This window comes from Zonotrichia albicollis, chromosome 22 (assembly GCF_047830755.1).
Source record: "Zonotrichia albicollis isolate bZonAlb1 chromosome 22, bZonAlb1.hap1, whole genome shotgun sequence".
In the NCBI taxonomy this organism is placed as follows: domain Eukaryota; kingdom Metazoa; phylum Chordata; class Aves; order Passeriformes; family Passerellidae; genus Zonotrichia; species Zonotrichia albicollis.
The window spans coordinates 8,643,372-8,656,136 of NC_133840.1; the positions used below are offsets into that span (position 1 = coordinate 8,643,372).

The 12,765-nt window shown below is 44.4% G+C and overlaps 1 protein-coding gene across 6 annotated transcripts in view; it reads right to left on the reverse strand.

Moving 5' to 3' along the window:
* CASTOR2 (cytosolic arginine sensor for mTORC1 subunit 2) overlaps window positions 1-12,765 on the reverse strand; it is a 120,056-nt gene that overhangs the window by 72,573 nt on the left and 34,718 nt on the right. For 2 of the 6 annotated variants that reach the window (XM_026796291.2, XM_074557101.1), the window contains exon 1: window positions 8,355-8,669. The exons of the other annotated variants lie outside the window; for them this stretch is intronic. The gene's annotated coding sequence lies outside the window, so the exon portion shown is untranslated. Of the gene's footprint in view, window positions 1-8,354; window positions 8,670-12,765 lie in introns of those variants that run through there. 6 annotated transcript variants of the gene reach the window in all.

Below are 12,765 nucleotides of genomic sequence, written 5' to 3' on the forward strand. Positions count from 1 at the left end.
CATTGGCCTTCTTGGCCACCAGGGCACTCTGCTGGCTCACGTTCAGTCACTGTTGAGCAGCACCCCCAGGTCCCTTTCTGCCTGGGCACTGCCCAGCCACACCATCCCCAGCCTTGAGCATTGCAGGGGGTTATTGTGGCCAAAATGCAGGACTGGCACTTGGATTTGTTAAACTTCGTATTGTTGGACTCTGCCCATCTCTCCAGCCTATCAAGAATCCACAAGAGGCATGTCCTAACCGCAGGAAACCTCAGAGCTCATACCATGCTAGACTCCAGAGAATCTCACTATAAGAGAAAGCAAGAGCAAACCAGCTTTACTCATTTGACTGTTCATTTTAAACAGAGAAAATGGCTTTGTGAGCCAGAATCCTGCCTGGTTTAGAAATCCCACATAAAGCTGTGGTGTTTCTTTATGTTAATTGCCTGAAGATGCTGTTAAACCCAATAGCAAGTGTCACCAGCCAGGGGAAGAGCACATGGATGGCTGTGCTGGTGGAAGAGAGCTGTGACAGGGCATGAGTTGGGGACCACTCTAGAAGAGAACCAGACCTGACCCAAACACAGCAGCCCATATCAGGAGCCCAGATGTCCATGTGAGAAACAGACTGCCATACTGAGGGGCACCTCTGGCAAAGGACATGGCTCAGCCAACCCTCCTGCCTGCCAGGTCACAGCAGGCCTTGCTTTGCTCTCATTCATTCTGGAAAACTTTCCTCTGCTGAGAACCAGGGGCACTCAAAGCCAGCTCTATGATTTTGGAGGAAAGAAAGCAAACCTGGGTACGAGTTTTTGGAGGCTGAGGATTGCCAAACTTCCATTAAAGCAGCCCTAAAGTTTTCAGTTACTTCAACATCTGCCTGTATAAATAGAACATTTTTCTCAAAGTCAACAGTGGTCTCTTTTTATCTTCACTATCCTTTGATGTATTTGCCCAGAGGGCTGGAAATGCTCCTCAGCAGCATCACAACAAAAGCGTAGCAGGATCTTCTGCATCAATAGCTGATGACTCAGGAATCTGGTATAATTCAGCCTTCACTTTTGCCTGTTTCTGCTAACCTGGATTTTCACCACACTGCACAACCTGTATCTCCTCCTAGGAAATGGCCATCTGCTAGCCCTGACACAGCTGAACTCATTTCAGGTTTCAGCACTGGGTATTAGCTGTAGGGCACCAAGCAAACAAGGCTTGAGGAGAACCTCCTAGAAATCAGACTGGGGGATGGTACATCTTAGTCATTGATGGAAGGGGGAAATCGACTTAGAGCTGCTGCTTCTGCCTCACTGATGGCAAGACTTCTCACTATTGCTTACCAGCCAACTTCCACAGTAAAATTCAGCAGCCCTACTTTCAAAGGTAGGCAGGGCTGATTACTGTGAGGTTTCCAAAGGACCCCCTGCTTCAAGAGAAGTGGAAAAGGAGTCAGGCACTTCAGTACCTCTCAGATCCATATGGGGAACCAAAATGAACTGAGCTCCTTTGTTGCGGTGTGTTGCAATGTCCTGTTTTAAACTTCCGGGTCCCTTCCCAGGTGTGCCTATACCTTCTCCCTTCCCCCTCGCCCCTTGCTGAGTGTGCCCTGTCAATCAGGCTAACATACCAGCAAGGCGTTGTGTGGTTGGTCGATTTCAAAGGATGCTCCTCAGGCCTGGGGGACATTGGCCCGTATAGGTGTCCCTAGTCCCTTGAGACCCTGCCCCTTTCACCTGGTTGGTAGCTCACCTGTCCCCTCCCCTTCCCCTGTCCCCGAGCTTAAAAGGTGAATCAGACCATGCGGCCTCCATTCTGGTTGGAGCAGTTGCCCCGGTAGAGACCTCTGTAACCATGGAATAAACATCTGGATATAACCCTCCAGCAGAATCCTCTCCTTTTTTCTCTTCACCATCGCCAGAAGCTCTCTCTCCTGAGGTAAACGGAGTCCCTGACGAGCCTGGACTTGCTCAGTGCCCTGCTGCAATCTCCGGCAGCCGAGGTATCTCTGGGGTAAAGCACCACAGTGCTGCCTTTGGCTCAGCAGCGAGGGTCACACTGACCCAGGCACAATCTAACTGGTAATATTGGGATTCGTATTCCAATACTCCTTCACACCTGGGCGCCAAGTCTCTGTAAGCACAGGGAACTCCTGCTTTCCATCCAAGGTGCCACTGTACCATGGGATCTCTTCCTCAGTAAGAACAGAAGGGACTTCACTGGAGCTGTTATAATTTCTAGACCCAGTGAATCACTGAGCAGAGGCAGTAGGTGAGGAAAACTTCATCTAACCAATCCTTGCTTTCATGAAAGTTAAATACACTTGATAAACTCTGAGTAAAGCACAGATCATTCCTGTTGAGTTAATCTCATTAAGGCACAGCTCCAGCTCTTTTCTAAGCTGGTAGGAGGCAGAAGACACAACAAGTGAGACCAAAATGAGCTCATGGTGCCAAATGCTTTCATGTCACACATGGAACAATGTCATCCTGCACTAATTTGTGCTATGGTTTCTCATTCATTCCTCTGCACTGACTTCTGATGTATTCAAGATGGACTAAATGGTCATGCTAAATATAAGTTATGAAGCTAACAGTTTTGTTTTTAAGTTTATTTAAAGACATGACTGAATCTAGTACTGTTAGTTTTCCCTCAGCACTCATGTTCATCATGAGCAATTCCACTCCAGAGTAGGTAAGAACAGGTAAGGAAAATTTCACTCATCTTCCCCAGAAAAGAATTTACTTCTGTCTTAGATAAACACTGTTTACAACTTTTTATGTAAATTCACATCTGCACCACTACAAAGATCAGTCAGACTAATGCAAGATTTAGAATTTTCCTGCTTTTACTAGTCTTGAAGCCTTTGTATCCAATCAGCCATTCAGTAAAACCCAGATTCCCAAGGAAGGGCACTCTGCACCACCTTTGGGCAGTATTGTGAACTCAAGCCTTTAGGAATTCCATGTACAATTGATCATGAGGAACCAGCCAAATCAGTCCCAGTGGTTTATCCTGCTACTTACTCTGCTGGCTTTGGAGAGGACACAACTCACAGCTTACAGCATACAAAGACTTTTTTCTAAGGTATTTGTATAGAAAAAACACACAATAAAAAGAAACACCAGTGACAAGGAACCTTGAAGAAGAGAAAATGTTTTTGCTTAGTAAGAGACACATTTCACCCCTTGGATAACACAGGGGCTGTGTGATCTGCTTTGTCAACAGAGGCCAGCATTCTCTTTTACTGCCCGATGCAACAGCACACATTTATTTCAAGTTTCACTTATCTTTTAAGCTTTATCTTTTAATCTGTGTACCTCAGAGAAAAATACAGTCTCACAGCAGTTTCAGCAACACTAGTTCTCCAAAGATGGATTTTGAGGGCCAAAAGGAGACATTGTCCTGACTGATCTCTCTCCTACACACCCTCAGATTTTGACATCAAGTCCAAAACTCATAAAGCAGAACTTCAAGTGTGGGAAAGCAACTGCACATACAGGCACTGAGTTCTCTGGAACAAAGTCCTGTGGCTCTAGTAAAGAAAAAAAAGGTCAAGAAAGGTGTTCTTCCATTTTAAGATGCTTTAGTGTGTGTGAGAGCTCTTGTTCTCAAGGGGTAAATGTGAAGGGTAGCAAAGCACTAAAATAGTGGAGAAAAGCCAGAAAACATAAAATACATGCATTGTGCAGCAACCCATTTTTGGTTCTGCTGCTACTACTACAACTCAGGTAGTAGCTTCTGACAACCTATCTATTCAAGACTTTAATTTAGTTCTCATGAAGTTTTCAATCACCCTTAAAGTTCAATAAAATGAAGTGCACTGAAGGCAAGATATGGGGAAAGAGATAAGGAGAGAAGTGCTCAACACTGGGCATATGACAGCTCATGAACATGCTCTAAGTGTTCACATACCTGCCCCTCAAAAAGGAACTTCTTTATGTTCAGCTGCCATTTAACTGGAAGTTGTAGAATACTTTATCTCAAACACAAGCAGTTGCCAGTGCATATTAATGAATATTAGCCCTTACAGCATGCTACAAATAATAACAAAAAGGATAGCTGTGCAACTTGCTGATTTCCATGATTTTGGTGCACAGAGGTAGGTGGGTTTGTGCACTTATTATTCAGCTGTCCAAGGAGAAAGAACAAACAACCCATTATGTCCATCTGAGAAAGAAAAAAACAATCTGCTGTGGCAAAGACAAATCAGTTTTTAGTGATGCTGTGGGGACACTGGTGATTACAGATGCTGGATTCTGGCTTCAATTTGTGGGGTGGGAAGATTAAACGTGCTCTGCCATTTAATAAACTTTACACTAAGCTCTGCTTTTCTCTGCCTCACTCCTTTATCAAAAGAATGAAGCCACTTATCAGATATTTCCAGGCATGCTTCAAATATTATTACCAACTTACATAATATCAATTGCCTCAGCTGCTAGAAAAAGAAATAAAAGGTGAGACATAGGTCAGCCCACAGTTTGGATCAAATACTGTCACCAACTTAACTCCTGTTACAAACACAAAAGCAAAATTACACATAAAGGGTCATATTTTAGGCATCAGATAATTTCAACACGCAGAGAAGATGCAAGAGAAGCACAGCCTTGGTGTATTATTAAACAAGAACCAAATACAAAGATATCCAGTTAATCACAGAGACTGCTGGCATTTTATTCACATTCCCTTGTGTGTTCAGACAGCTTCCAGCCTGTCCCAACAACTGAGAAATTGCTGGCACAGAATTGAGGGAGCAGCAGTGAAAGCAAAGCTCCCCACTACACTTCCACCAAACAACAGCAATTTGCTGTTGTGCCATGCTATCAGATTTGTATGGTTTTCTGATTATCAAATGACTGCCTTGATGCTGATGTATCTAAAAACAGATGAAGTTTTTATGTAATCACATGCTATTTAAAAAAAGAAAAAAGCCCTTTTTAAATGAGGCAGCTCAGCTAGACTTCCCAGGTGTGAGAAGGGTCCTGAAGCATTACTCCACTAATCAAAACCAGGATGCCAATTTCTCTGTGTATGTGCAGAAAATTGCTTCTTGTATTCAACTAGAACCCAGTCTGGTTCAACAGCCCTAATTCTTATCTCACACCAGAAAAGAAAAACTTACTGAAAGAGCAAGGAGGGGAGAGAGCAAATGGTACCATGTCCCCATGGAACAATTAACCCATTCCTGTGCTTGAACACCCATGAGCATTTCCCTGTTCACAGCTCTGCTTTTATAGTTTACCAAATAATTCCCAGAGGGAGCAATCAATTAGCAGTGAAGATTCTGGAAAAGTGCTTGAAGATATTTTTTCTTTTAAATGACCTGAAGATCTATGAAGAGGATGATGGAAGGAGCAGATCTACATGAGTTGAAGTATTTCCCTAGGTAAGAGAAGATTGATGTGCAGTCCGACTCACAGCTGTATGCGCTAACAAAAAGCCTGCAGAGAGAATGATGCACTTGTGCATTGCTAGAGCAATGGGCAAAAAAACCAAACAAGAAATGGAGAAAAGATAATGGCAGTAGATGCAGTAATCATTTACAAGTATATTCAGTTATGGCTTTAAAATTTAACTATTGCACTTTAAAATAGAAATTATAATGCCCTATTGTACCTCAGTGTAGTGCCAGACTTTGCCTCCACACTGAGAATCATTGTCCTCCCAATACATCCAATTGTCCACCACTCAGCTTTCAAAAGAAGAGGAAAATAAGGCATATATTGTGGCATTTCTAAAGATACTGCTGCTTCAGAACAATGCCTATTATATTATCAAGTGCTCACCTAGACACTTTCTCCCTCAGCTATGCCAGGAGCAGGCAGTGCTCTACAACTCCAGGTTTCCTGCTTGCTCATACCTGGCACTGTGCTGGCACACATGGCAGCCCCAGCAGGGCAGCAGCAAAGCAGTTTCCAAATAAAAAAAAAACTCTATTACTTTTTACAGTGAGAAAGGCTCACTGCCCTGCAAGATCAGAACTGCTCCACTCCAGATAACAACAGGTTTTCTGCAGATCTGTGCTCTGGGTGAATTCAACAGGGATTTTGGTCCTTGATACAAGAGACCAAAAGTTGGGAGTCTCTCCCTGTTCCTACTGCAAACTCCATCAGAACAGTTCCTGCAGGATAACACAAAGGTAAGAAAGGATACATTCTCAGTAACTTTATTGAAGAACAAGAATTTTGTCAAAATGAGAAGAGGATTAGGCCATTGTGGAGGTGGGGTGCTGCATTTTAGGAATGGTATTCTCCAATTCAGTGTTCCTATTGAAACACTCCAAACCATGCACTGCTTGCTCACACCTCTCCCCTAATACTGCAGGGGGCTGCAGAGAAGAATTAGAGACACAAAAGGTAAAGATCAAGGGCTAAGATAAGAAAACATTACTGAAAACAGAAGTGAAGTAAGGAAATGAACAGTAACAGCAACAATATTAATAACAGGGTACAAGGGAGGTAAAGGCTTCACCTGCAATTCAGTCACCACCCAGAGCACAGCAACACCTGACTGCTGCCAGACCCTCCAAGTGCTCACCATGCCCTCTCCTCCCCACTGCACAAATTAACCCTGTCCTGGCCAGAACTGGGACATGGGGATAAATCAGAAGCAAAAGCTTGTGATTGACTGGGCTGGAACAATCCCATCAAATCAGATCAATGCAACACCAAGCTACCAGCCAGCCTCACTCAACTCCCAGGCATCAAATCATCATGAGAGATTTAACACCACTGCCAGGTTACACTGGCTGATTTGCTACTCTAAAAACAGCTATGAAGAGAGAGTTCATTTCTCATACATTTATGGCTATCATGAACTTCTTCCTCTCTCCATCCTGCTTAATTTCTTGCTATTTATTTATATTCCTTTGCTATGGAAATTCAGGCCAGTATTCTCAACTTCACTGTTGAGAAACAGTCATCTACATCTGCTTGCAAGTCCTTCAGCAGCTTCCAAACCGCTGAGCTCCTGGTAATTCCTGTTGCAAGCAGCTGGAGCTGCAATGGCTCAGCACCTCTGTAGGGAACAACCTGCTCAGTGTTTCAGTGCTAACTCAGTGGTAATTTGAACATTCACAAGTTAGAACTTTATTCCTGATTTCAAACATTCCAGTAGGTAAAGCCATGCAGCACAAAGCCACTGCAACCCAGCCATGTGTGGTCAGGGATCCCCCTGGTTATCAACATTCCCAAATAATCCTGTGCATAGGAGGGAACAGAGGAGCAGCTTCACTGTGTTCATGTCCCAGGGCCCATCATTAACATGATTTAACTGCAGCATTATTCTAAACAGTGCAACAGATCTCCCTGTAACTGACAGGGAGATTTTACTTTACAGAGGAAAAGGCTGCTTAACAAGTCCTTCCCTCCACCATCAACCATCTCCAAGTATTTAATTCATTTTTTTCCTACATCTCCGATGTGGAAATCAAGCCTAAGTTACTAAGTAAGCAGAAAACTTCAAGGTATTGCATATCCCCCTCAAAATTTCCCCTCTGTTCTGCACAGACCCAGAAGACAGTTCTGCTAGAGTGCTTAAACAAAACATATTCCTAAAATCCACTTTACTCTGTGATTGCAGCTACAGCAGACACACAACAGTTGGATCTTTAGAGATGACAAGAATCTGGAGAGTCTGTAGCATCCCCAAGCCTGAAGTACAATGTGGTCATCAGAACAGAAATATCTTATTCTCTGAACTGCCCTTGATGCACTTACCCTTACAAGAAGAGACTTCCCTCACCAGGTTTTACAGATCAAAGCTGAGAATTCAAGGCTGCCTGCAGTATTATTCCAGGTTTTCTTGTGTGATCTTAGGCCAATCTCTGCTCTGTGAGCTCCTTTCACATCTGCCTCAGAAAAAAAGTCTGAGAAGGACTGGCATTATGACACTGCCAACAAGTACAGAAGCTCTGGTGCAAACTGAACAGGCTGAGCCTTGTCAAGGATGGGTTCAACAAAGTGGAGCACAATCACAAGAAAACAATCAGAAGATGCTGAAGTTTAATTAAAGAAAAGGCAGAGAAGCATGTATGTCCTGCTGGCCTCAGCCCATGCCAACAGCCCACCAGCCTGGTATTTTCACGTGAAGAATTGCAGAGATGCCAGACAATGAGGAAAGCAGTGAGAACCAATTCAGTCAAACCAGAGAATAATTCTTATAATCACTCAAAAGCCCAACTTATGCATAAAAACTCAGATGGTAACACAGTAACCCTTCCCCCAAGCCTGCAGCTCAGACTGTGGAGCAGAACTGAACCCACTGACAATGTCCATCCTTCCCCCTCCCCACTTGCAAGGGGCCAGAGTGAAAACTGAGTACCTGAAGCCCACTAGTGAAACAATTAAAGCAATCTGCAACCAGCTCCTTCCCCACATGCTCACCTTTCACAGCTAAAGTCCCTGCTTTAAGGAACAAGACTGCCAAAAGCATGAAAATCCAGGTTAGGCACTGCCATGCACAGAGGGAAGAGTGGCTGCGTTGCCATGGGGATGGCAGTGAGCGCACGGAGCGCGGCAGCACCACCAGGAGCACCCCAGCTCCAGAGCCACCACCCCAAAATCCAGCACAGGGCCAGGCAGCAGGTCTCTGTTCAGGCTGCAGTGTGCAGGCAGTGCTTTCCGCAGAGCAGGAGCTGCTGGAGAAGGTTCCTGCTGGTTCATGTCTCCAGATCAGGCGAGCAGGGCTTTAACTCCTCCCCGGATTTGCTGGTTATAGAAATCCCCGTGGAGGAGGCCTGCCACATCTAACAAGTACAAGTCCCCTGGCTCCTCCCTCTCAGTTTCCCAGTGACAGAAAGCATCATCGGGCCCCACAAGTTCCATGTTAGGAGGGAAGGTAAATCACAGGGGTGACAGGGCACACATGGAGGAGAACCCAGAGCTGGGCAGGAAAGGGGATGTAGCAGGGGACAAGCATTGCTTGTAGAGGAGAGGACTCTGCCTTGCAAAGCACTGTTTTTTGGCTAAGCCTTCCACATTAAGCTGGAGGCAGACCCCAGATTAAGCTGACACTTACAGAACCAGCAGAGAGCCTACAGAGCTGAAAATTCCTGAAGTGAGAAAAAGCAAGCGAGTTTCTTGCTGACCATAAAGCCTGGCAGGGCTGCAAGGCAGAAACCACCTCCCAGCAACAGTCAGTGGCAGGAGCATCCCCAGAGCAGCCACTAAAACCTTCTGTACTATATTAGACCTCAGGTGTCTGTTTATGCTCAAAAGCAGAATAACAGACTATAGTAAAATTTAAAAAATATAAAACTTTTCTACCAACTGAAATACTTAGAGGCCACTTCTGCATGTTTATGTCAATAAACTTGGGCAAACTGAGCAGCATGGGGCAGGGATTGGGGACTGGCTCCTTACACAGCTGCACAGTTGTGCTAATTCCTTTATGAAAGTGAATGAGCCATTTACAGGCAGCCCAAATGCACAAAGACACAGCAAAAGCATGAAGCTATAGAGGGCTTGATGAAATTAAACTCCCCAATGAATTTCAATTCTATTCCTTCAACAACTTAAAAAATGCCAAGCTTAAACTGCTGGAAAAAACAAACCCATTTGACTGGTCATTGAAGTACATTTCTATGGCTTATGTAATTATAACCCCATGGCAAAGCTGCACCATTTGAAGTGCTGTTTAAAAAAGGAAAGAAATTAAAAACCGACCAATTACTGCATGCCAGCCCAAAGATTTCAGTACAAAGCTCTGTGCTGGCAAACAGGCTGCAATCACCATAGCAGGGAATAATTTGTGTCTGTTGTTGCCAGGGAAAAATGGGGCTCCAAATGCAGACACCTCATCCTCCCACCCCAATAACAATTATTCCTCAATAACAATGCAGCATCCTGCAGCAGGCCTTGCAGAGCCTGTCTCCATCACTTCCTGACACTCAGCAATTCAGGACATACACTGTCTGAAAACGGATTTTACAAACAGATCTTCACATCTCCCTGAAGCAAACAGGTGTGAATTGTCCTTAACCTCATCACTTTCATCTTCCCACATGAAAACAGGTGTAAAACCTTCCAGAGACCAGATCAGAGTCAGGTTTAACACTATCCTAGATGCCACATCTGAGCTCAACTCAGACATCCCACCCCTTCATATCCATATCTGTTCCACAGAGTACAGTGCTCCCAACCATGATCCTGCCACTGGAAATGGAAAAGGGAAACAGCTATCAAGTAAGTTCAAGAGCTCCTGAAGTGGACAGTGACCCATGGAAACAGAGTTAAGAGACTTTATTTTTTGTTCATTTAAAAAACAAAGCAGGCTTTACTGCAGGATCAGAAGAAGGATAAATTGTTAAAAGATTTCTGAAATTTATAGCATAAGGTCCAGAATCAGTCCAGGTCTCTTTTAGTGCCAGTATCACACTGGAGCTAGGTCTCAGGACATGGATAATGAAGGATTCTGGACAAGAAAATTTCTCAAGACCATTTTCTGATGCTCTCCCACACTGGGCACCTAGCAGGTTCCTATGAAACCAGCACATCCAGAATTCCTCAGAAACACATGTGAGAAAACTACAGAACACATATTGACACACAACAGGCAATTCAGGACCAGGAATCAGGACAGTATCACCTACCCAGAACTGCCCAAACATTCATTTTGTGCGGGTTTTTCACTATGGCAGATCCCAATCCTCAGGGAAGCCCTGACCACAAATTCTCATCATTTGCCAGGTAGTTCCTGCCACAGAAATCAGGCAACCACTTTTTTTTTTAAATTTTTTTTTTCTTTTTGGTACACTTTCAGGGTGTTATCTAGTGGCTAACTCCAAACAACCTACAACCTTTTGGCCAAGTGAAGGCCAAGGCCACACAGCTCTAGCCCAGCTGGCAAGAGGCCTTTGCTGACACACAGCCAAGGCACCAGGCTGGTGTCAGCTGCAGAGCCAGCACTTACCACTCTCCTCCTCAGACTGCAGCTGCTGAGCAGTAAATATCAGCATAATTAGAAAGAAAACACACAAATAAATATATAACCAACCAGGGACATCAGCAACACTGCAAGAACCCTGTCCTGAAGGCAGCTGCCTGCTTGGCTTGCTGATCAGGGAATAGATGCAAAGGTTACAATCACATCAGCACCCTCACATCAGAGCATTTTTATGGTATTGGAAGATCCCTCCGCCAGTTTCAATCCATAAGCTCTAAGGTTGGAGGATTACAACCTGGCAAACTGGGAGAAGTGCCCCACATGTATTCAAAACCATGACTGTACCATTAGCAAACTTCTTATCTAGACAGCCTCAGCAGGAAATGGTAAAGATAGAAGCACATTTATCCTGCTTTGTGGATAGGAAAAGGAATCAGAGAAATTAAGGCCAAAAATACCACTACTTGGCTTCAAGGAGATTTTCACTGCCTGAAGAAGGGCTGTTGCTCTTAAAATCTGTGAAGCAGCTGTGGCAGTACTGAAACTAAACTGCAGAAACCAAGCCTCAGCTCAAAGACCCAAACCCCCCTTTACAACCTACTTGCAAGTCCTTGTTTATAGCCCAAAGACAAAGCCCAGCTGTTGCCACCACCATTTCTCCATCCAGCCCAGACAAGCTCCTTGTGCCAAGGCAGCTGCTCCCTCCAGGAAGGCGACACAGACACCTCCAATCTCTCACAGGTTTGTTTCCACCAAGTACATCTACTATTGTGGAAATAAAAATTTTAAAAGGGAAATCAGGAGTCCAATTTCCACCCCAGGGAATGCTGGAAGTGTCTCAGTTTTTGCTGGTGGACAGAGAGCAGCAGAGTCTGCTGCTGGGAGCAGAGGGGATGCTGCACTCCAGATTATGCCAGGGACTCTGCCTCCTGTGCTGAAAGAAATCATGGGCATGTCAGAGCCACAGGCATCTCAGTGCTGCCTTTTCACCTCCAAATCAGTATTTAAAGCTACAGTGGGAGAAAATGGCTACTTTTTGGTACAAAATTATTTAGTTATGACAATAAATCCCAGCTGAGCCACAGAGAAGACACATAAAGAGAGCAATTTTTCCTACCTGTGTTGTGACTGAACCATGTAATTCTCACTCCCCCACCCATAGATATGTTGTTACATACTTAAGCAATGTTGCTACAGTCACTGATTATGTCTCAAATACAGTATTTGTTTTTACTGGGACACTTCCAAAAGCTGCACTCTAATCCACAGTGATAGGAACACCATAAAGCACTCAGTGATTCAATGCACACAGCCTGCTTTCCCCTTGCACATTCTGCAGGCCCTGTGGTGCAGCAGATCAGAGGGCTGCACGCTGCTTTGAAGGACTGTGCACTAAGCAAAACTGCTACAGACTGCCTGGTCTGGGAACCAGATAACATAACACCATAGCAAAGGGATGGGATCACTTCTTAATATTATCTAGATGTCACTCAGTCAGTCAGAGACTTCCAGCTGTCATCTGCAATGCATCTGCTGTCTGCTTACACTTCACACCACCCCACTGTCCCCAGTAACAAATGCAACTGCACAGTAACTCAAATTTTCTTACAATTTTATCTATAAAAAAGGAGGCTGGCTCCCTTTTCCTCTCCCAACATTACCTTGGTTTCCTGATACTCTTGGAAATCTTGCATAGTTTTCATCAAGCAAGTTGGCACTAGGTAGCTAAAAACACCAGTTCTAACCATACCTCTCAAAATATTAATGTCAACATCTCTCACTGGGGTGACTTTATGATGCTTGCATCCCCAGTTGTCTGTTCTGTTTATGCTGGATGTTAAGTTTTGCACCTTTAAGGCTGGTTCTGAGAGCAAAGGGGGGAAGAGAAGAAGCACAGTTTGTTTTCAGACA